Source organism: Phaenicophaeus curvirostris, chromosome 1, assembly GCF_032191515.1.
Source record: "Phaenicophaeus curvirostris isolate KB17595 chromosome 1, BPBGC_Pcur_1.0, whole genome shotgun sequence".
NCBI lineage: Eukaryota > Metazoa > Chordata > Aves > Cuculiformes > Cuculidae > Phaenicophaeus > Phaenicophaeus curvirostris.
Window position 1 is genome coordinate 169,439,396 of NC_091392.1, and position 25,619 is coordinate 169,465,014.

The window sequence follows — 25,619 nt, forward strand, 5'->3', positions numbered from 1 at the left end:
TTCAGAACTTCCCAAAGAATAGAAGACTGCAGGAAACTTCTCTTTCATATGCTTCTACAACACATGAAAGGGCATCTGTGCCCCAGAGATGCTACCTCAATGCAAGTAATGGTAAAAAAAGACAAAGAAACATGAGGCAGCATACTCAAGTCAAGAAAACTAAACATTATATGATTTATCTAATGTCATGTCCCTGCTCTAACAAAATTACTTCAAAAGATGTCTCAATATACGGCTAACAAAATGTGCATAGAATTACCTAAAAACCACTGAATGCTGAGGGAACTCATAATTTCTAATGTATTTCATCCATTATAATCAGTATTGAAGCATTTTAAGAAACTTTGTCTTTTCAGTAGGTATTACCCCGGGTTTAGATAATTCTGTTTGTAAATGTAGTAGTGATGCCATCTACAGGTTAAGTGGAGATTATCCAAAATGCCCCAGTTTACTACAAGCTTGACATACTAACTTACACAAGTGGAAGGTTTTATTAAAAACACTAAAAATGTAAACAAATTAAAATATATTGAGTTGACTAAAACATGAAAACGAAGAAACTTTGTTTTTCTATTCAGACCATGTTACTGATCGACATTTTTCCTCCATTAACCTTAGAGAAAAAGAGGATTCTTGAGCATGCACATCATATCCTTATTTTGGTCCTCAGAGGTCACATAGTTTAATTAACCTCTCCTAGTTCTCTTTGCTGCCAGAAAGGTTACTTAAAATAACATTTTTTTTTTTCCAAAGGGAGAAACTTTTGCATTTTATCCATGGACTTGATATTTTAATGAAACTTTATTTATGTCAAAGGAATTCAATATTTCCACAATGTAGAGGAAATGCATGTTGGTTTTTTTTGATGCTTTTCTCTAATATGTAGGACAGCAGGACTAAATCCATATCCAGACATCAAAACTATAGAAGTAAAGTGTGGAAGACAATAAGGAAAGAAAGTTATGTGGAAAACAAGTAACTATGGTTTCAGGGTAAACACAGCTAACTCGTAACTAGCTGTGAAAACATTAAAAAGGTTTTGATAAGATTATTCCAAGAACCTTCTCTATGATTCTATTAAACATGCAAGAAGTTATTTTTGTCCCTTTTCCATTGGATCTGCTGAAATCACAGCTTTGCCCTCTCATACATATTAAAGGGCTTGGAGTATTTCCCACCAAAAAGTCATAAGGACAACACCTTTCCTGTTTAAGTGTGGAAAAAAAACCCCTGTATTTACTATTTAAAGACTCTCATATTAGTTGAATTCCTTCAACCATGTAAGTTTTAGTGCAATTCACTAGAAGTCGTATGTAATACTACAGATAGGAGCTGTATTCAGCTAAATACATTTCTAGTATCGTTTGGATGAGGAGCAAAAGAAAGAGAAGAAGGTGAAAGAAAGGCAAGCTTTCCCTCCAGTAGACCTGGCTTTGCTGGAAAAATGTTTCAAAGCTGTTTTAAAATTTGCATATACAGAAGGAGGCTTCTCTAGAGTGTTTACACTTTGTATTGAAACGGGTTTTAGGCAGTGTCTGAATATCATTATTCTGAAATAATATTTACAAGCACTTTTCTTGCTATCCCAGACCAAGCAACTTTTCTGTATCAAAATGATCTTATTATAATGAAAAGTGTAGATGCTTTTGCATACATTCTTAGCAGCTTGATTGTATCTTGGTTAAATCAGCCCTGATGTAAATCTAGTCTACCTCTCAAAGGAGAGTGTTACACTGAATGAAAAATTTCATAGATGCTGGTTTCCCATGTACAATATTAAAAATAATGGTAAAGAAAATTATACAGAATTGTGCTGTTTAGGCAGCCTTTTAATGAATACAGCTGACTGATAGGGTTTTCTATAAACAAATAACCGCACAGAAGCAGCAGAATGGAAAGGAGGGTTCATAGAATAGCATTATGCTAATCCCTAGGAAACCAATTCCAGTGATGTACTACAACAACCACTGTATGCATTCCATTCACCCCAAACAAGAAAATAGACTACAGAGAACACCCAAAAGTTTAGTGCTACATTGCAGGGCTTTACAGCAAATCAATGTAATATGCAGTTCTAGTCCCAGTAATAGGAGTCTGTAAGCACCTACATAAGTCTACCAGTTTCAAAAGGAGATGGGCAACCAGTTCCTCTTAATTCATGCAGGGTAATATGGCACGTCTTTCCTAATATAAAACTTCTAATGGAAATTCCTTGCAGCAACATATTATAAAACGAACGGTTGTGCTTTCCATGTATGCACAACTTCCTGCATCCTCCTCTATTTGTCTTTTCCAGAGTATTACTTCTCCTCTTTCTTCCTTTCCTTCTACAAAACATGAATGAAAACTTTTGAGCTGCAGAGAAATTGCAGCATTCTAATCCCAAAACTTATGAAAAAGGAATAGACATAGCCCTTCTAAAAACCATTCGAATGTGTGTCAATTGTCTAAATATCCATTATGCATGCAATTTGATTAGAATGCACATGCTGGTCTTAAACACATCCACATTGCTACAACAGTTATATGTTGTTTAGTGTTATGGTGTAAGAGCATATGTTTCTAAATTGATTAGACGTTTTAACAATCAGTTTCTACTCTTCTTTAACAACACTTGTTTTTAGAGAGGAATGATTGACATAACCAGTAGTGATATATCACAGCACCGTATGAAGGCCTGGAGGAGGGGAAAACAAAAGCTGCTTGTCAAAATCACAAGATCAAAGTAGTCAGGCATTTCAAGGACTTATGTTAAAGGAAAATAAACAGAAAATTAGAATTTGCATATGCAGAACATAGTAGAGGCAAAAATTAGGTTTTAATATGATGTTACTCCATAGCCTTTTGTGGTAGAACAAATTCCATACGTGATTCTTACCGATATTGTTTATGCAATTATAAAACAAAGTATCTTAATTATTAATGAGCTTTTATTCACTCACATCTGTGAAGCATCTGTCTTCCTTTCTGTCATGTGCAGTTAATACAAAGAGAGGCCAAGCAAATTCTTCACTTAAAATTATTTTGTCAATAACTTAAGCAATACTATCAAAATGTTTGAGGTTTGTTTTTGGTTATTTTTATAGCAGTAAACTCCCACATAATGAAGAGCTTGTAAGATGGCTTTAAAATATTTTTTAGAAGTAGAAGGTAATTTTTAAGGCTTCGAAACCTAACAGCATAGAAAGCACAGAAAGTACATAGACTGCTTGAAGGATCCAAGTACAGAAAAAAGTATATTCCAAGGGATTGTTCTGCTGCAGTGGGTGTGTAATAACTAATGTTAATTACATATTAATAGGTTTTAAATTTAAAATGGACTTCTACCATCAACTGGCCTTGCATGTGTTACAGTTTACAGAGATTCTCTTTCTTAGTACAACCTTTTCTCACATTCATTTAAAAATCTTCAAGGATGGAGACATTCCACCCAGTCTCAAGGAACTTGTTTTGCTGAAAATTGCTCTTATTTAAAAAACAAGCAACCAAATAAAAGTAATTGCAGTATGCAATCAATCCCTCCTCCTAAGGGTTCTTGATCAACTTTTGTATTTTGAGGTAATCTTTAATATCATAAATCCTATCTCTATGTGACTTGGAAAGGCACAAAAAATTACTTCCTGACCTTTTTTTTTGACAAGATAAATAAGATTCTAAAATCTTTAAAAACTACTTTCCAGCTTCTGAGATACCCATTAGGGAGGGCTTCATTTTAGATCTCTAATATTACTGATATCTGTACGTGGACTGGCAGTCTGGCATCCTTTTGCAGCTAACAGATGTAAGTAGATTCTCTAAAGATGCAGTGCTCCTGATTGTTTTAAGACTTCTGTTTTGCTATAAAAGCTTATCATAGAAATCTACTTTGATTTAGTTAAATTTTGCAAAATCAGTCTTGTGCTACACAGATCTTGGTTTTGACAGTATGGATGACCAATAATTTGTTAACAATTCTTTACTGTTTTTATACCAATATAAATGACAAAACTCCTATGAATCTTCAGTCATAAAAAAATACATATCTGAAAATAATTTTAAAAATCACTGTGCTTATGTTCTCTCTTGTGAGCTGTCTGGTTCATGAGCTTGAGTTTATGGAAACCTAGACACACATGTTGTGTACGGTTAATGCACATCATGGATTTTACGTGCTCAGGATGGGCAATATGTTTGAAGTGCACAGCTTTGGAATTAGATTGTACCTCGAGCAATAGTAGTATTTAAAAGGTCAAAATTATTACATTCACAGTTGATCTGAGTATGTTTATGCTATTTTCCACTACTTTGAACTATACAGTGTACTCTCTATTGTCTTTCAAGACAACAGTATACACTGTTCATAAAGGGTGCTTTATGTTCTCAAGAGCGCAAAGATCATTTTAACCATACTAGGTAAGAGATTTGTGCATCCTCCAGGGAGTAAGAAATTCCTTCAAATAAACTCAATAAATTCTCTATCCAACCTTTATAGAAAATCTTTTCAGTAGTTTCAGGACAGTAATCACTAGCAGATTCTATTACAGTGGGTCAATATGTAATACTAATGTATGCATTGTCACAAACTCTTTTCTTGAGCACATTGGTAATTTCTTACAGCTGGCAATGCTTATGTGTATATATATTTAAAATTATAAAGATATGACAGAAACATCTGATCATAAATATGATTTATTAAAGAAACAAGTCATGCAACTTTGGTAAAGGATAAATTTCAAAATGTTGCTTGATTCTGAAAGAAATGGTGAAATGAATAAAATGCTTAATGTTTCCTTTTGCAATTCATTTTTAACTGATAACAGTTCTTACTGTAAGACTATGTTGGTCATGTATTTTCCTAACTTTGATTTCCAGTCCTTGAGCCTTTCTTGGCTTTCTTGTGAGACTAATGTTCCCTTTGGGAGTTAATATTTTCTCCTCTTTGCAGTACTGAACTATACCTTCACTACTAGATTTTTGTTTCCTGGGTTTGGGTCCTATGTTTTGTTTTGTTTTCTTTTGTTTTGTTTTAATGTGGTTATCGTAGACTTTGTTTGTGCAGTTTTGAGGTAGATAGAAGTTTAGAGCCCTTTTGTTAAGACAATGTTCCCTGCGAGCATGCTCAAACAGATAGTTCTGCAGGTGTCCTAAGGTGAACAGGAAATGAATTATCCTGTGTAATTGGTCACTGAGCTGCATAATTGCAAGTCTTTTCTCTGTGATATCATGACCAGAAAAGGCTTCTGGTACATGAAAGGCATAGAGAAACCCCTAAAATTCTCTCCCACATAACTGCATTAGTATAAAACAAGGTGATCCTTTTATTTTTTTCTTGGAAATTTTGTACTGTTGTTCTGTTATATACACTTGATATTGTATGCTGAGAGCAGCCAGAGCTTACACGTAAAATAAGATTTTCAATAGACTTAGATGATTGAAAAACCTACTCCAAGTCACCAAGCTGTGTGGTGTGGTCAACACACTGGAGGGAAGGTGTGCCGTCCAGAGGGACTCTGACAGACTTGAGATGTAGGTCTGTGATAACCACATGAAGTTCAATAAATACAAATGCAAGGTCCTGCACCTGGGTAGGGACAATACCCAGCTAGGGAAAAAAGGAATTGAGAGCAGCCCAACCAAAATGACAGTGTGCACTTGCAGCCCAGAACACTAGTCATATCCTGAGTCACATCAAAAGAAGCATGACCAGCAGATTTTTGAGGTCCCTTCCAACCCAAACCATTCTATGATTCTAATATCCTCTTTGTATTTAAGCACTACAACAGCACTGAGCTACTCACTTTTGTCAAGACTATTCAGAAATGTCTTCAAGCATGTAATGAATTCTAGTAAAACTTTTTCAATATGCTTTTGTCTTAGTATCTACAGTATATTTAATATCCATGCTTTCGTCTTTTTGCATCTCCTTAAAAGATATGCCCATCCACTTCCCAGAAGATTTTCAGAACTTAAACAGTAATAGCCCAAAACTAATTGTGACCTTTCTTTAAACTCTTATAATGGTACTATGAAGCCAACATGTGTCAGGTAACCTATCGTTCAAATTCCACAAAGGTTGGTTTGAAATAAATGGCTTGATAATTCATAGTTTCTAATTTCTTGCATTAAGCTTAATTGTATTGGAAAAATACTTATATCAAAACCGTTTTGTTAATAAAAAACATTACTTCCAGGCCTTTAATTTTTATAGCATAATTGTTAAATGACAAAGAATGTGGAATTTACATATGAGTCAGTTAAAGCATGAAAGACCCTATGTTCTTAAACTACAGAATGACAATAATATCTTTAATGTTTATAAATCTTTTATCCTAGCATCTTTCATCTTGGGGTATCAATATGTGTCATAAATAGTAGTGATCCTTTCAAAATTATTCATGTAATAAAGTTGCAGGTGGGAGGTCACTATATTGAGGTAAAAAGTACAAAAAGTTCTGGCATAGATGCAAACTAAATTAAATAAATGAAGTTCCTTTGTTTTTTACAGTAATCTTTACTTGAGAAGCTTCTGAGAAGTTCTCCATAGTAGCACTGGTGTGACTGGGAACATAAAAATATAGAATACTGAGAATGGACCTTAAATGCAGATCGAGTTTTCAACAGCTACCAAGTACATATAACCATATACAGAATGTTTGTATCATTGGATGATTACTTTATACACAGGAAAGAATGTTCTAAAAACACAAGGCTAGTTAAATATTTAGTCCTAGGAAATTCTTTTAACTAAATTAACTACAAAAACATTTATGATCTATTGCAGATATTTAAATCTGAATAGATCTCACTTAAAAGTGAGATATCTAAAAGACAGATAAAAGCCATAAGTCTATGCTCATGTTGCATTAGGGTTGACATGTATTTTTTCACGCTTTTCCATTTACAAGCAAAATGTTAGCAATTTTTACATATTTTCATGCAGAAGAACAATATCAAATTCACTTGCAACTGTTAAATGTCATCACTGATCCCTCTGGAACAAACAAAAGGGTAATTTGTATAAAGGGTAATAACTCCCTGGATGTTATTTTATGACATGTCATGACCTGACTGAAAACCATAATTGTCTACAGAGGATAAATGTAATCTTTTGATCAATAGGCTTTCACAGGCTGGAGCTGCTTGAAGTCTGGGCTCAGATTTAGATCTTTTTTTTTCAGAAATAAATCATAAATAATTTTACTGAGCCCTGGGGATTAAAATTAGTTTAAATTTAGTATACTAGGGATCAGAACAGACCATTTTTCCTGAAGTCTTTAAATGGCCTTCTTTCATTCTTTCTCTTTGAAAAGGAAGAAAGATCTTGCAAGAAAAGGAGTCTTTTATTATCACTAAAGATGACTGTAGAAACAGCTCAAGCTTATATATAGGAGTATGAAAGTTTGTCAACAGATATAAAAAATGGGCTACCTATTGTCTCTTTGGTTAGTGAAGTTACATACCAGGAGGTCTGTAGGGTTTTGGGGGTTTGTGGATTTGTTTTGTTTTTTTCTTTCAAGGAAAAGATCAGTTAGAATTGCACTAAATGCATTCTGTACTTCATTTTTTGCTATGCAACTTCACCAGCTGAAGTGAAAAATATCTAACAACTCTAGAAATCTTCAATTATTGTCATATTCTAGTCTTATTCTCTTGGAAATGGGAATTTAATCAAAGCACTAATGATAAGTTCCAGACATGGTGGTAAAAGTAGTCTGAGCCATAGTGTCAAAGTGTTGTCTTCAAAGAAAAGTTTTCAAATCCATTCCACATAATTCTCCTCTAACATGTCCACTAGGTTTTTTTATTCTTTTTTTATTGTTGTTCTTTTTTCCTACTTTTTCTAATTTGATGGAGTGCTGAAAATTTATTACATGCATAGAAATTCTGAAAAGAGTAAACCACAGAATTTTCTCATAATTTGTTCATTTTTATGCCTACTCTAGTCAGATGGCATCTGTTTCCTAAATAAATGTACAGTTATGAAAATGTTATGTATGGGACAAATACTCATATTTTAAGGATCAACATTCATATTCTTTAATTCAGGCTTAAAACATGCTTTCCTGAACATCCTGTCAATAAGCATATTCAAAGAAATATTTATAGACATCTTGTACAAAAGGGATGCAAACTCAGCTTAAGCATACTTCCATCTCTTATTTAAGCAATTACATAAAGATAGGTTTTGAGGTATTAACCAACTGTAAAAGTCTTTGGCCTATATGATTCACAGAATGGTACCAGAGCAGACTCCTGTTAGCAGCAGATAGGCTTGTTGTTAAACAGTCCATCACATCCTCAGTGAATATATTGATCTGTCTATAATAGGAGTATCTGACAACCACTGTCCTGTCATGCTAATTGCTAGACCAAATTTTATGTTAAGTTTATGTGGAGATAAATTATTTAGAGAAAATAACTTGGATCACCATAAGCTGGCAGTTTAGAATTCTTTAGAGAAGATATTTACTGAAATTAAGTTATGCTTGAAGAATATGAACAGCCAATCAGAAAAGGTGCACTATATAAAGAGTCTTAAAATATTAATTTTTGGTTTTGTATAAGGATTATACATCAATTTTCATGTTATAGAATTATAAAATCACAGAATGGTTTAGATTGGAAGGGAACTTAGAAGACCATCTAGTCGCACACTCCCTTGCCATGTGCAAGGACACCTTCCACTAGGTCAGTTTGCTCAAAGCCTCATGCAATCTGGTCTTAAACACATCCAGGGACGGGGCTTCTGCTACTTATCTGGGCAATCTGTTCCAATGCTTCGTCACCCTTACAGTAAAAAAATTCTTCATAATATCTAGTCTAAATCTCCCCTCTTTCAGCTTAAAACCATTACCCCTTGTCCTATCACTACACTCTGTGATAAAAAGCCCCTCCTTGCCTTTTCTACAGGCCCCATTTAAGTACTGGAAGGCTACTATAAGGTTTCGGAGCTTTCTCTTCTCTAGACTAAAAAAGCACAACTCTCTTAGCCTGTCCTTGTGTGGGAGGTGTTCTAGCCCTCCTCTGGACTTGCTCCAGCAGTCCATGCATGAGTAAGGAGTCATCCAGAATCTTCTCATAGAATCCCTAAAGTATATAATTAAAAAAGACAACGTTGGTATCTCATTTAGATATTTTTGTCCTTACCTTTTTGCACCACATTGGTAGTGTAACTCTTAGATTGCCATAGGATATTTTTGCTTTTGCTAGGACTATGAATAAAAAATATGTCAATATACAAAATCTAAATCATTGATTGATTAAAGAAACTAGACATAATGTTCTTCTAAAGAAGTTCAAGGACTTGTATGAGAGAATATAATTAAAAATTATTGATAATGCAAATCAAGTAGACCAACTGTAGTAAAGTAAGTGGCCCAAATATTCTCATTTATAGAAAATACACTCTTATATTCATATTTGTAGTGGTAAACTGAGAATGTGTTTAATCATAAGATTAAAATTGGTCTTCCTAGAATATGATTTTTATATAAAGCTCAGTTAGTTTTTCTAGTTCACGTTGCCCACTCTATCACTTGGAACATAGAGATCTAAGAAAGCATTTCTTCCGCACTGGTTTATCCCACAGGACTAGACATCTGGCCACAGATCAAGATTTAAGGGCTGTGTGATTTTAATAACTCCTCTGTTTTCCCACCAGTACCTATCCAAGAGACACACTTTTTCTTTTAGATTCCAGGTTCACATTCTGGGTGAGGTTTCACAAACTAGTATTCCTTCTTGGAAGGCGGACACCACAGTTCACCTCAACCCCAGAAATTCTAGTACTTGCTTTCAGATCTCCATTTGACTTGTAATATCCCCTCTTCAGGAATATCTGATGGCTGAAACAAAGAGACAAAGACTTCTCAGAAGTATGCACTCTGTTATCAAAAGCACAAAAGACAGACACCATTAATCTGGATTATTATCATATCTGAGGGATTCATGTTGGAAACGATAAAAAAAGTCTTGCTTTCTTTAAGATTTAAGTGATGCGCTTCAGGCACTGCATGAGAATTAACTTTAATACCACAAATAGCCAGACTGGGAAAGCAATGTTTAATTTTATTCCAGTATGGTCTTTGTAACATAGGATGTGTGAGACAATGGCATGTGAATATTATTTCCACTATCATTTCAAATGAATGCTCAACACAGGGGTTCATGAATGTATAAGCAAGTTTTTTTTCAGCATTTCTTCTCAATACTCCACACTGTTGAGTTTAGATTAACTAATGGCAACTCAAAATTACCAAACTGGCTTTCTTCATATTTGCCATGGTTTAGCCTCACCCAGCTAAATTTTGGCAGCTAAAAAACATGCAGTTGAGCTTCCAAAATCCTTTTTCCCCCCACCTTTCAGTGAAAAGGGAGAGGGAAATTAGACCAAAAGGGTTGGAAACCAGAACTACAGCTTTGGTGAAGAGATAATGATAATAAAGAAAATGATTAGAAAGTAATAAAATATATACAAAAATATGAGTGTGCTCCCAGCCCACCCCTTAATTACTATACATCACCACAAATACTGCAGAGCAGACATGAGGGAATGGGTCCTCACTCAGGAGGGAGCTGGACTCAGGAACTGGATTCAGGAACACATGGATCCGAGATCAGGAACAACCAGAGAGACAAGGTCCTCACTGGATGTCAGCCATCATAGAAGAGAGCAAGACCCTTGTGATCCCTCAGGTTTATACTGAGTATGGGATGGGATACTCTGGTGGTCAGTTTAGGGTCACCTGCCATATTCGCTGCTCCTTGCAGGTGTGGCTCCCTTCAGCCAGCTTGGTTAAGTGCAAGCACTGGCCTTTTTGCATACCAATGTGTTGTGTTATCATTTTAGAGAAGAACACTGTCTCAAAAACATGCAGTTAGCATTCAGAAAAATGAAGTTACTTAAAGCAGCTGAGTTAGTCACAAAACTGACTTCAATTCATCTCAAACTACAACAATATTCAGTACAAATTTGCAATAAATTATTCGTATAGTCTTTACATATTTCAGATTAATTTCTATAAACTCAGTTGCCCTATGTTCTAAACAGTAATTTTGATTACACTGATACTACTTACCTATCACATTTCTCAGAGCCTAGGTAACATACAGATTTCTAGGATTTCTTCAGCCTTTTAATATTTTTTTAATTTTACTTTTATTAGCTCATTAGCTGAGTTTATAGTGCTGCTTGATTTTCAAGTAAATCTGCCTCAGTTTGCTAGTCTACCTCCTTTCCATATCACTTTAGCTTCTTGCTATAATTTCATGTTTACTGATACTTTAGTTCCAACATCCTCAAAAGCCAAAATATTAATTAAGCTGCATACAGCTTCAAAAGTAGTGGCCCCTAAAAGTCAGTGTATATCTATCAGTTCCTTTTCAAACATAGGCCTGTGATAGGGCAAAGGAAATTCCTACTCTGACATCTGTTTCCTGAGGCACACTGGCACCTTTTACTCTACGATATTAGAGACAGAAAGGATACCAAGCAAGACTCCAGATCTTTCGACCATATCCTTTCTACTATACCTGCTTATCTCCTCTTTCTAAAAGCTTCTTCTCTGTTTTCTGTAAATGGCCTCTCACCTCCTGTTGCAGGAAGAATTTTTTTTTCTTTTTTTTTTTCCTCTTCTCCCTAAGAATCTCTGTATTTGACTAACATTTCTCTTGTATACCTTAGTTAGTACATCCCTGTTTTCAGGCTGTTAGACTCTGTTACAGCTTTCTGAAGGCACACTGTTAGAAACATGACTATAATTTTAAATAAACAGTAAATGTGCAGCCTTCTTTCTCAATTTATAATGTACATTATTCTCTAACCATCACCTGATGGCCACAAACGTGGTAAAAAAAATGGAATCCTCTAACTGAATAAATGCCATTCCACCATCATCTAGTCAGTCCTTGGCTTTACACGGCCTGTTGTTGGGATCCCCACCACAGGAAGCAGGCAAGGTTTCAGCTGAACTTTGAAAAGAATAGAATATAAGCAGATTCTTAAAGACAAATGCAGTATAGGACTATATCACTGAATCCAAATCTTAAATTGTTTTGTCAAATGTAAGTAGACATTATTATTTTAAGTACAGAAGAAGGCAGCCTCAAAGGGTCTGGAAGTGTATCAAATAAGCTTGCTGCAAATACATTAATAATTTAAAAGTGAAAGAGGAAATTAACTGTTTCAAGAAATACGTCTGAATTACCACTATCATCATCCTCTTGGCCTTGATTCAACAAGACCTAAGTTCCATTGGAGCAAATGAAACTACTGCATGTGCCTTGGAACTTTACACTTTCTATAGTGGAATCATGAATATAATGAGAAGGACAAGTAATCTTAATTATAGTATTATTAATTTTAATAATACCTATGACTGCAAGTGATTACTCTGTGTGTGGCTATGAAATCTAACATGTTAAGAATCTTTGGGGTTTTTGTTAAAAGTTTCTAAAGAATTGGGTAGAAAAGTTTTAATTAAACAATCACTTTCATATGAAATCTGAAGAATATCTATTAATTGGAATTGTGTCATTATGAAACATATTTCAATTTGGAAATAATATTGGAATGAATTTAAAAATAAAAACACATATTTCAGTTGCAGTTGAAGGAAGAGTTTCATTTAGCTGAAGATGGTCATATTGGAAAAATATTTCTTAATTTTTTCTGTTTTGACAAATAAATCTACTTTCATGGTTCTCTTACTGATAGAACAATAATATATGTATTTACCTTAATTTACTTTATCAAAGACGCAATGCTGATGCAAAAAAGAGATAGAGTGATGGCTTCTTTAACAAAAATAAATTATAATATAGTGCAATGGCATGCATGTATACAAGAAATATCAGATACTAGAAAAGCATTTCAGATATTTCCCCAAAAATGATGATTTTTTTCACCATTTTTGTGTAATGAAACCATTATTTTCTTCTTAAAACTTTGGCATTGAAGGTAGACCTGATAAGCAGCTGAGCTGAGATAAAATGCACTACATGTCCAGAATTCTGTACCTGGTTATGACTAGAATTGTAAGGACCGTCTTCTGCTTACAGATACTTCACACAACATAGCTAGGTTTGTGTCTATGTCCTCAGAAGACCTTGAACCACTTTTTGACTATTGCAAACCCACACTATGAGATTTCTTTAAGCTCAGAGTGACAATCACATTAATCTTTGTGTAAAACCTGTGGCAAAGTAACACCTGGTAGTATATAGGGATGTTGACAGGGATGTAGTTATTTTTTGTGCTTGATTATTCATAACAGATTAGTGGTTTGACGTTATGTTCAAGACAGAAGACCACTAGATTCTTTGTCTTCTGAAATCTCTAAATACTTCCTTTGAATTCAAACCTTAATTTCACCTTTCCCATGTGAAGAAACTAACCGCCAGTCTGGGAGAGAAAGAATGTGTTTTCTCCCATTTGCTAAATCTTCAGTACAATGCAGAAAGATATGAAAGACATAGGGAAGACAGGACAGGGGCATTGCCTTGTAGCCTGATAATTGGGATACTAATGTGGGAGCAAGAAAGTTCTTAAATCTTATTTCTGGTCCTACAACTGCTGAAGTGTTTTCCATTTCATAATATATGAATGCAAGAACAGGGGAATAAAAAAAAAAAAGCTAAGCTACTTTCACAAATGAATGGTCCCATCAATGGGTTAAGAGTCAAGGAACTTGACTATATTTATTCCCTCTCATGCTATAAACCTTGAAGTCTCATCTGCAATGTCAAAACTCTGTCAGAAGAGCTGGAGATAAAGCTCCCTCTCTTTCCACTGCTTAAGTCACTCTCCTGGGAAACATAGGTTTGAACTGCCTCAGGCTGAGGATGCCACAGTAATGAGATCTGTTACATCTTGAGTGTGTGCTCTAGGCTATCATATGAAAGGTGGACAACACTGACACTCCCAGATGTGTTTCAAAGGAGGAGGAGGGGGAAAAGAGCTAGCTCTCCACATAGAGAAAGATCCTCAGCTTAAATGGCGAAATGTTCATGCTGTTAAATGCCATCTTAAAAAAACAGTGAATATTGGACAAAAACATATATTTTCATTGCAAAGTCATGTCTATTTCATAACCACCAATGAAAATAATTGTTCTAAGTTTTAAGCAGAAATGTATTAAAAGCCATACCTGGTGAGTCATAGGATTGAACCATTAAGGTCTTCTTCGTTTTTCAGTTGTTCTTTTCTAAATTTTTTAGTATGATGAGTGCTGAAATTCTACCTTTTTTTCATAATTCCATAGAGTACAAACAAATGTATGAACATGAACAAAATAAGATCAGTCTTTGGCAGCAGGAACAGCAGTGATATTAGTGTGTGACTACATAGTACTAAAAATGTGTAACAAAAAATGACAAAATTGATTGAAAATGTCAAATTATTATCTTACACTTGGTCCTGATCACTAGCTTTATGTAAGAAAAACATACCTCAAAACAAAGATTTTGATCATAACTTATTAGCCAAAGGAAATAAGCTCACTAAATTAATAATGTGATTCTGACATCTTAGCTCATGTCAAAAAAGGCAATTTTTTTTTCAAAGAAAAAGTATCAACTTAAGAATACCACAGCTGTAATTCGTCAAAAAAGAAGTGACCACAATCAACATATTTGGTTGGTGTATTTATATTCTAGACTGCAAATGCAAAGTTACAAGTGTAATGATAATAAAGGCAGCCTAGTCAAATTATGAATGGTATAGAATTAGCCTGTCTACACCTCCGCCCCATCATGAGATCTCAGTGCTGTGTGAGGTGGCATACATTATTTCATTTTGAAATGCAAAGAAAAAAGTGTTAAAGAATGATCTTTCAAGATTAAATGTATAATTCCCAATAAAAACAACTTCAGAACAACAAGTTTTTTAATATAATTCTGTCTTAGGTGTTGAAGAAACTGTACCATAGTCATCATTTTCACATCATTTACTTTCACCTGTTTCTGCATACCTTTATTTAAGCTCAGTATTTACCACTTTCTGGATTTTTTGCAGGAAGTAGAATACCAAATAAAACCTCTGGTCATGACCTCTGGTCATGAAAACTAAAAACAATAAAGAAAATAAATGCAAAAGGCTGTCTCTTATTATGACTTTTGATAACAATATGAAGGTACAAAGCTAATATAAGAAATATAATAATGATTTTTGCAGGTCGGATGGTTAGCATCAATGGATCGTTACCAAGAGATTGAGGTTTTATAGACATGGTCAGTTGGTAAGGCAAAGATGACATAAGACATGTCTTACATGGTGGTATCCCGTGATCAGAAGCCATCACACAAAAATAGTGGTAAATTGCAAGAGCAGCATCAGCTTAAGTCAAACTCTAACAGCAATATATAGATGATGACCACTCCTGTGAATTCTTCCACGAATGTTTTCTGGTAAATCATCAGAGATGGTCATCTTCTGAGGCCACTAATACCACCTAGTCTTACACTCAGCTTGAAAAAGTCCAACTGAACAGCAGAAACTTGGCAAAGCTATAAGGAGTTGAGATCTGTGACTTGGAAGAGCAGGGGTAGGTAGCCTAAGCAACTGGAAGTACTGCTATGGTCACACATGACCTGAAAGTTCACTGGTATGTATACATCCAATCTCTATTACTCTCTATAACTGCCTGAAAGGAGGTTGTAGAGAGCAAGGTGATGGTCTTTTCTTCCAAGTGACAGGGGACAGGACAAGAGGGAATGGCCTCAAGCTCCACCAGGGGAGATTTAGGCTGGACATTAGGAACAAATTTTTCACAGAAAGGGTCATTGGGCACTGGAACAGGCTTCCCAGGGAGGTGGTTGATTCACCTACCCTGGAGATGTTTAAGGCACGGGTGGACGAGGTGCTAAGGGGCATGTTTTAGTGTTTGATAGGAATGGTTGGACTCGATGATCCAGTGGGTCTCTTCCAACCTGGTTATTCTATGATTCTATGATTCTCCAGTTTCACATGAATTATTTGCTATATTTTTCTGATAAAGTAAAAGAAAACCAAAAAAATTTAACTCGAAAACATAGATTTAATTTAATTTCATTTGATTTGAGTCTGCCATTTTTGCTGAGTTCTGCACATGCGTATGTGGAATCAGTGAAGCATGTTGTCCAAAGTGAATGAGGCTTATAATTGGAATCAGCTTCTGCCTTCCAGAGGAGCAAACCTCTGTCATCTATAATACTTGAAATGAGAAATATGAACCGGGTGAAGGCACATCTTGTTTTCAGAGGGCTAGACTTTAGATGATATCTGTATTTGATGTCTATATCTGAGCTCACTGTCTAGATTTCAATTGTGGTCAATGAAGAGAAAGGTGCAGTCAAAGGCAGTAACACGTTTAATTTTAAAATAGGCATATAAAGTCACTTCTCTGAACTGACCCTTGGAGAATTCTGTTTCTCCTCATGAATGATAAGGGGAGCTCAGTTCATTTACACTAATGATGTTATCTGTACAGAAGTCTTATAACGTAATTTGTGACAAATTGCATTCTAAATTGAACTTGGTTTATTTTTTCAAATTAGTAAAACATCAAGTTATCTTTCATTCTACAAACAGCCATTGCTCTCCTCTCTCTCTTAGTCCAAAGTCCGTCCAAACGTATTTTTCATTGGTTTTATTTTTAATAAAATACTACTCATACCAAAGGCATAATGTTGTTTAAAGGTTCTTTCCCACCTTCATTTTCCAGGTCGTATATCACTAGTTTCTGTCTTTCTTTTGTTAAGTCATCCAGATCAGCTAATATTAATTTATTTGGGTAGTTTCTAAACCTTCTAAGTCTACCACTTTTTGCCACAAAAAGCAGCCTATAGGCGAATTAGTCTAAACTGAATGTTAATCTGTCTTTTCACAGAGGAAGAAATATCTTAGGATTTCATTACTATTATCTCCTCAGTTTCTTGCCTGTACAAAATAGCACTGCTACAGGGAAGGTAAAGGATGCTTTATGTCTTCTCTCCACTGTGCTTCTTTCAAGAACAGAGGAAAGACAGATATCTGTAACAAAGCATTATTTGGCTGTGTGAAAATATCAGAGCCTCTTGTTGTCACTTCTCATTTAGGGGAATCCAAAGTTTTAGGTATTTTCAATAGTACATTAAGTTAGAAATGTGTCAGCATTTTGAGAATTTTTATTCCAGTTTTAGTTTTCCTGTAAGAAACAAAAAGATTTAAAATAAAACTGCATTGTCCACAAGCAGAGCATAAAACAAAACCGGTAGACTGATTATTTATTAAAGACTTAAATGCAATAACTATAATTAATAGTGGTCAATAGAGTAGAAAAAAAAATCAGGAATAGCAGATAAGCCTCATCTCTTTTTTATGTGATTATGAGTAAATTGAGATCCAATAAGTTTATATCATTTACTTAAAATATGACAGTGCTTGACATAAGTGATCATGCTGTTACAGTTAGAGATACACACAGACTTCATGTGTTGTACTTTAAATGGATTAAGATTCACTGAATTATAGGCCTTAAAACATAACTAAAAAAAAAAAAAATATCATGAAATCAACTGTTTCTACTGGAATCCTTTAGTAATCTGTGCTTTTCCCAGGGCTAACCTATGTGTTATCAATTGTACTAAAGAAATGAATGATGAAAAATTTCACAAGAAACACACAAAATTGGCGACAGTTTTATACGGTTGGAAGACCAAGGAATATGAAACCACAGACTTAAAGAATCCTGCCTAGCTTTTCAAAGTTGGAGTATAGTGTCTTCCAAATCATCATACTGAATTGCAAACCATTATCATTGTATTATGCTGTGTAGTTATTCTTGAATAGTCTGCTACACTCTAGTAAGCCAAAGAACAAAAGACGACATCAGTGGTCATTGCTTTTAAACAACTTGTATTTTTTAATTACTGTTGTGTTCTTTTCTGATCACTACAAGAACCACCACATTGAGAGCAGCTCTGTGGAGAAGGACTTGGAGGTGCTGGCTGATGAGAACCTCACTATCATAGAATCATAGAATCATAGAATAACCAGGTTGGAAGAGACCCACCGGATCATCAAGTCCAACCATTCCTATCAAACACTAAACCATGCCCCTCAACACCTCGTCCACCTGGTCCTTAAACACCTCCAGGGAAGGTGAATCAACCACCTTCCTGAGTAGCCTGTTCCAGTGCCCAATGACCCTTTCTGTGAAAAATTTGTTCCTAATGTTCAGCCTAAACCTTCCCTGGTGGAGCTTGAGGCCATTCCCTCTTGTCCTGTCCCCTGTCACTTGGGAGACGAGGCCAGCACCCTTCTCTCTACAACCTCCTTTCAGGTAGTTGTAGAGAGCAATGAGGTCTCCCCTCAGCCTTCTCTTCTCCAGGCTAAACAACCCCAGCTCTCTCAGCCGCTCCTATGTTAAGCCATGTTGGGTGTCACAAATCACCTCCACTTTTTCCATATGCCTCAGAAGAGTTTCCAGGAGAATCTGTTCCATAATTTTGCCAGACACAGAGGCAAGACAGATCCCTCTTCATCAGGTTGGTAAGCCTATGATGAAAGATGCACTTCCCCTTCTCTGACAGATGGACCCCATCATCCCCCAGTACACCAGGATTCTCAAAGCGAATCCCAGGATCTAAGTAGCCAAACCTCTGGCTGTGGCACCAGTCCTGTAACTGTTTGTTGATTCCCCAGATTTTACTGGCCCTTTCAAACTCTCTCCCTTTCACCAGGAAGATTGACGAAAAAACTAACTGTGCTCCAGAGTCCTTTACTACTGCTCCCAGGGCTCTTTAATATTTTATTTGATATATAAAGACTCATATATACATCTTGAGTGGTCTGACTGCTGGGTTTAGCAATTTTTTTATATACTTATATACATTTTCCTTGACAGTTACTAGATAAAAACTATGCCAGATGAAAGCTGTTCATGAGCTCCTGAGAAAAATCACTATACAACAGGAAATGCAACTTGATAAGCCTTTTCTGTTCAGTCCTTCACACTGTAACAAGAGATTTCTTTGTCTTTAAAAGGTAGTTGGAGCTATTTTGATTGACCTATGGTAGCCTCAGTATTTAATACCTAGTATTTGACAGTGATACTACTGATATGAGCTAGAATGATAACAACAGCATGCATTTAATGATTACAAGGTAGAATTGAAATTGTTTAAAAAAGATTTAGCAACTTGCATAACAACAACAAAACCAAAAAAGAAATCATTAGTGTTCACAATTATTCCCACAATGACTACTGTTGGAATCAACCCTGCATATCAGTTGAGCACACCAAGTAAATTGTTTCTCCAACGGCAAGCAAACGTTGTTCACCACATTTGTCAAGGGAGAGGGCAGGAGTACTGGGAAGTTTACAGAAGAATATTGCATTCATCTAGCTTAGAAATTTGACTAAGGGACACTGATTCTTACTGTACAATATTAAGTAATGATTTTAACATATCAGAAGTTATGATAAGAATACTTCAGAAACAGTATTGTATTAGTAAATTTGGTTTATTTAAATGTAAAATACATTCTTCTTATTTTTCATTGGGACCTACATCAATATTTTTGTCACTGTTTAGTTTCTATAACTTTTAAAATACAGTAGGTTACAGCAAAACTATAGAAGATTAAGCAAACATATAAAACTCTAAAAAATAAAAGTTGTCTTTAAGTAGCTGGTCAAATATATAATTACCTGAAATAATGTTTGTTTGTTTTTCATAAAAGAAAGCTTATATTTTATTTTTGGATCATTTAGCAAATAAGCGTAAACTCATATATATATTTCAAGGGTGTTAGTTACAGAAAATGATTAATTTTATTGATTCATACCTGAAGAGCTTTATAATGGCACCATTATAAATAGGAGGACAATTATATATTTCTATCTATTTCAATTATCTGACTACGAATAATTCTTAGGAGGAACTTTGACTATTTATATAAAAGGTTTTTTTTTTGCTATAATGTATCTTAGTATAAGGCCATATAATGTCCTTAGTCAATGTACACAACTGCCACTGAAATCAGCAGCAGATCCATTGTAGTTAGGGACAATACATGTTGTTTACAACATTATAAATAATGCTGAACATCAGCCATGTTATATTTCACACGGAAAACCTCCCATTCATAATATGCCTCTAAAATCATGGATTCTTTCACAATCTCAGAGAGTAACAGCATATAAATCCATGTGGGTTTTTTTCTGTTATTTTGGGTACCAGGTATTTATGAAATATGTTTCTCTTTCATATTTAAACCTTGTATCTGGAATGAACATATAAATACAGTTAGCACTCTAAAACATCTATAAAAGAACCTCAAACATTATTCTTAACTGGAATTCCTAACAACAATTTTTATTCTATTTCTCCCTCATTTTCTTTATGGGGAAATCCTAACAACATTCCAAAGTCCCTTTGGAGGGTGTTTGGATTTTTCCTTTAGGAAAAAAATCCTTCAAAAATAATACTGATATAAATTAATTAAACAAGATGTTTTGAAATACTCTGAAAAATGTTCTCAAAAGTGGTCTTTCTGTATTGGACCTAGAATTTGGGCAAAACCTTGGTTTCTTCTTTCAATGCTAGGGTAAGACCTTTAAAACAAAATGGAATAAGACTCCAAAAAATACATTGGGTTTAGGTTTTTTTCATTATTTACTGTAGAGTTTGTTATTTGTTCATCATCATTTACTTCTAAATAATCTGTCCTTCACAGTTATGTATTTTTTAATTTTTTTTACCCAGCAAAGTTTTACATTTTTTGGTGACCGCCTCCTCAGTTAGAAGATTGCAGAGATTACCTGTTCTAGCTTTAGTTTATATCCGAATTAATGTCACATCTGCAACAAAATGGCATGCTCTCCTTTTGTCAAGCACTGGAGGGCCAAGTTTGGCAAATTAGTTAATATTAGCATGTAGACCTTCTGGCAGGAGAAGAAAGCTTTCTACTTGGAGCTGGGTGCTCAGCTGTGTGTGTCAACTCAAAGCTGCCACTGGCCTCATTATCTCATTTGTCTTAGTTATTCTAAATTGGCAGTTATGTCTTCATAGAAAATGTTTGTTTTTACAAATGAGTAATAGAGCAGTGAGTAGAAGCCATAACATGAGGATTTTTCCCTGAAATATAATTGACAAATGTTGTAGCTGGTAACTGGCTTCTCTGATTTTAGTTCCCAGGCGGTTCTGAAAACTCTTTCCTTCCCTTGTATTGTAAAGTTATGGAAAGAGAGGTTATGAAACTAATGTTAAATACATTTCTCTTTTTTCTCTATTTTTTCTTTTTTTTTTTTAAATAATGTCAAGATGTCTTGCAGTGAAGTATTTTGGAAACCATAACTAGATCAACAAAAAACATCGCCACAGTCGTGATGATGTATGCACACTCCATTTAATGGTGCTGACAAGAATAGGCAGGAAGGAAGGTTATACATCTTATTAAATAACGTCACATTGCACTCAGGGCCACAAAATGACAATAATAGAATTTTCCAGTTAATCAGAATAGAAGGCATTGCACAAGAGAGAACTATAAAAGTTACATAATATGCTTTTATGCTTAGTGATATCTGGCACTGCAATCTGACTTCCAGTCATGTTTTGAAAATGACATTTCTAAAGCCCATTTCACGTCCTAAGAACAATTTCCTGGCATGAGAAAAGTCCTTTTCGTCTCCTTTCAAATTTGCGCACATCTCTCTTCAGAATGATGTGGTATTACAAAGAGGCTTTTGGCCCATCTTCCTGCACAATTATGCAGAAACAAATGGAAATGATTATGCAGAACAGAACTTCTTAACCACCTTTTTCTGAAACATAAAATAACACTACAGTAAGGATTTTCTTTCAAAGGTATGAAGTAATTATTCAGGAAATAAGTTATTTGCATGATATAAAATGCACACAGTGCCTGTAATACATGATTCTCCTGTCCAAGCAGAACAGACCAATTACACTCTTAAATTAGGCTGTGGCTTACATATTCTAATCACGGACCTATGAATTTTGTTACTGTATAACTGGAAGATCTAGAGACAGAGAGGTTCCTATTCCAGTTCTTTTTTCAGAATGGTGAGTGGCTCAGAAGGGTAAAAATTAGAAAACTTGTGGGGTAAGGAAAAGACATTTTACTAAATAAAGAAAAAGCCCAGCAGCAAGTAAAATAAAATAAGAAATTAATTCACTGCTACCCATAAACAGGCAGGTGTTCTCCAGGAAAGCAGAGCTTTGTTATGCTTAATGGCTACTTGGGAAGACAAACGCCATCACTCCACGTGAAGCCCCCTTATTTCTTCTTCCCTCATATTTTTTGGCTGAGCATAACATCATATGGTATGGAATATCTTTTTGGTCAGCTGAAGTCAGCTGTCCCAACTGTGTCCCTTCTCAGTTTCTTGTACAACCCCAGCCTACTTGCTGGTAGGATGATATGAGAAGCAGAAAAGGCCTTGAGTTTGCGTAAGCACTGCTTAGCAATAACAAAAGCATCCTCATTAGCATTATCAACACTTTTTTCAGTACAAATCCAATGCATAGCCGAATACTAGCTCTTGCAAAGTAAATTAACTCTATCCCAGACAAAATCAGCTCACAGTATTTAAGATATTATAGCAAGAAGACAGGTCAGTAGGGGCAGCACAGGAGAGCACAGGTAGTATAGAAGGCTTCTGGAGAATATTAATGTTAAGTTCCTTGCAGAGATAAACAAGGACAGATACAGTCTACTGCACCTTGTGCAAGCAAGGAATCACTTTTCAGGAACCTGAAAGCTGTGGGCATTTTTGGCTGCAATGACCTGATCAACATCCATTCTTCTTGACACCTGGTACAGTGCCAGGCTATGATGACACCCGTTATGGAACAGGGAAGTGTAACATCACGTGAGATATTCTGGATGGCAAAATCTGTGATCCACTGGTGGTCAGGGGTGGCTCCTGTGTCTGTTCACTCAATTCTTGCCCAGATTTGACTAACACACAGCCCATGCTAGGGCTTGATGTACCCTGGGAGCCCTCCTGTCTTCCCGGGAGAGGTTAATTTGAGAGCAACAGATAGACATAGGAGTGGACAGGAAGAGATACAGATCATTATGCAGCCATTAGCATCAAGCTCCCAAACTGAGACATATAAATGCATCTGTTTAGCAAAAAGGCTTTTGAAGCTGATCTGACAGTACCCTGGACTGCCAAGGACTTCATGTTTCCCAGTGTAGTAAATGAGGCACCTGCACCATGATGGAGAGAGAATGGGAACCACCCTGTCTGTTGGCTAGAGTAACTTCCCTTCTTCTTCCTCCAAGGACTGAGTTTTTAAAATCAGAGCCTAGTTATAATCATTGCATTGTACACTGATTATTAAGAATTTGATCCAATTTGCAGATGGTCCAGGTGACTGAAAACTCTAGGTAACTTCAATTTTAGGCAATCAGAAAGCTATGCTAATTACTAGAAATTCTGCAGAATGACAAGCTATGCTGATTGCTGAAGTCTTTATATAGCAATAAGACTCTAAGTATAACTAAAAACCTGTATTCATTTCTCATTCTATCAAGAATCATCAAAAGAAACCAACATGATATGGTAAAATTCATGATCCAATGAGGAGGAAGTAAAGCAAATAGCAGGACTTGAACTTAAGGAGGTAAATATTTGGCCCATTCAAAAATCGTCTTGGAAGAATACCAGGGGGAAAGACCTGCAGAGATTAGCCATGAAACAAAACATACTTAAGAACCAGAAAGCTGTAGTATGTTGTAGCAGTATTTAAAATTATGCTTTGGAAGAATTCCTTCAAAAGTCCTATTGAGGAAATATTTCTGATGCCAAACTGTAAGTGCTTTTATGAAAACTGAGGAATATCCAATATCAGTACTAAGAATTTTTACATTAATAAACTCAAACTTTTGTACTTTGAAATTTTCCTAGTAGGAAAGGTCAACTACTCAAAGATTTCTACAAATATCTATCTCTGAATATACAGAAAGCTGGGACTAAATATCGAGTCCAGTGATATTAGAGCAGCTTGCATATTCCTCTCTAGTGCTAGGCAACCATTGTCCTCTGTCTACTGACCTTTATAAGGTCATTAAAATCTTTTATATCTGTTTCTGTTCTGATTCTCCCTAAATTGCAACTTTTGACTCATACGCTTATGACTACTGAGCCTTCTGAATGTGTTCTCAGACTACTTCATCAAGACTGGGTCAGCTTGCTACTGTGTTACACAAAAACCTGAAAATCAATTCAGTAACTTAATCTAACTACAGATGGTACTGGTATACTTTTCCTCTTGAACTTTGCCTTTGGAGTGAGTTACTTAAACTCTCCTTTTCACAATGTGCTGGCTGCATGCACTCCTAATGGGAACCAGAATCTCAAAAGAAAAAAACTCTGCAATTCTACACCTGTGTAACCTTCCACAATCTTCTCTGTTGTTGGAAAACAAGTTTTCTTGTTCTACCAACTTCTAGTTACACTATAACCGTCACTTTAAATCTATTTAATGTAATTACCTGTAATACATGAAACAGTTTTTGCCATGACACGGGCACTTTTCATCCATCTCTAGCTCTCCTATTATACGTCCTTATGTAAGTGGACAGCTATCCTGTAGTGCAGCAGTAGCAAGTTTCTAGGTGAAGTGGAATCTCCCAGTCTAGGCACTCAAATTTCACATACAATTTTTCCTGCAGAAAGTACCTGTTACTTTTCCACACAGACTGAAAGAAGCAGCTATTTCTGAGTTCCACACAGGAAGATCCTGTATAGCTATATTTAAATAAAAAAGCTTAGGCATTTGTGTGTGCCTTAATTAATGGAGACTAGAAAACTTCAGATGAACAGAAATAACTGTCTATCCTCCAATGAACTGAATTGCCTTCTAAACTCCATTAGTTATTACAAGATCTTCACTGACTGTAATGGTGACATAAATACCTAGACAGATGTAGAACAGCACACTGAGACAAGTAAATTTAATTATCTGCAAACAACATCTGCACTTAGAGTTGTGGAACTGAATCCAGTACAAAGAAAAACTGCTTCAAAATAGGATTCAGTCTTTGCAAAACTTAGGTGTATATAGCAAAGATAGCTCAAAAACTTGTCAATGACCTGTTACAACTAACTGTCACTTCAGAAACCCAAAAATACATGGAAATACACATGGGTCTGGCATGCCTGCATCACAGGACCTACAGAATACCCACAGGCTTCTGCAGCAGCTGCTCTCAGCCAGGCTCCTGGCCTTTGCAGACTCTGCAACAACGGTGATCTCTGTAGGCCACTGAACTTAGCCCAGTCAATCTCCTTTTCTTCACCCCCATTTCTGTAAATATCTTGTAAACTTTGTTCAGTGAATGTGCAAACTTCATGCAACCCTTTCCACCTTCTCCAAGTAACTCAGCTCCAGCTGAGTTCAATCTCAAAAGGAAAATTTGCTCTTCTCCTTCCAATATCTGTTGAAAACTCACTTTGGTTTTAGCTTCTCCTGCCCTGTCTAGACACCATCTATGCAGCCCATAAATGAATCATAGAATCACCAAGTTGGAAAAGACCTCTTGGATCATCGAGTCCAACTGTTCCTATCTGCCACTAAGCCATGTCCCTGAGCACCTCGACTACCCATCTTTTAAATACTTCCAGGAATAGTGACTCAACAAC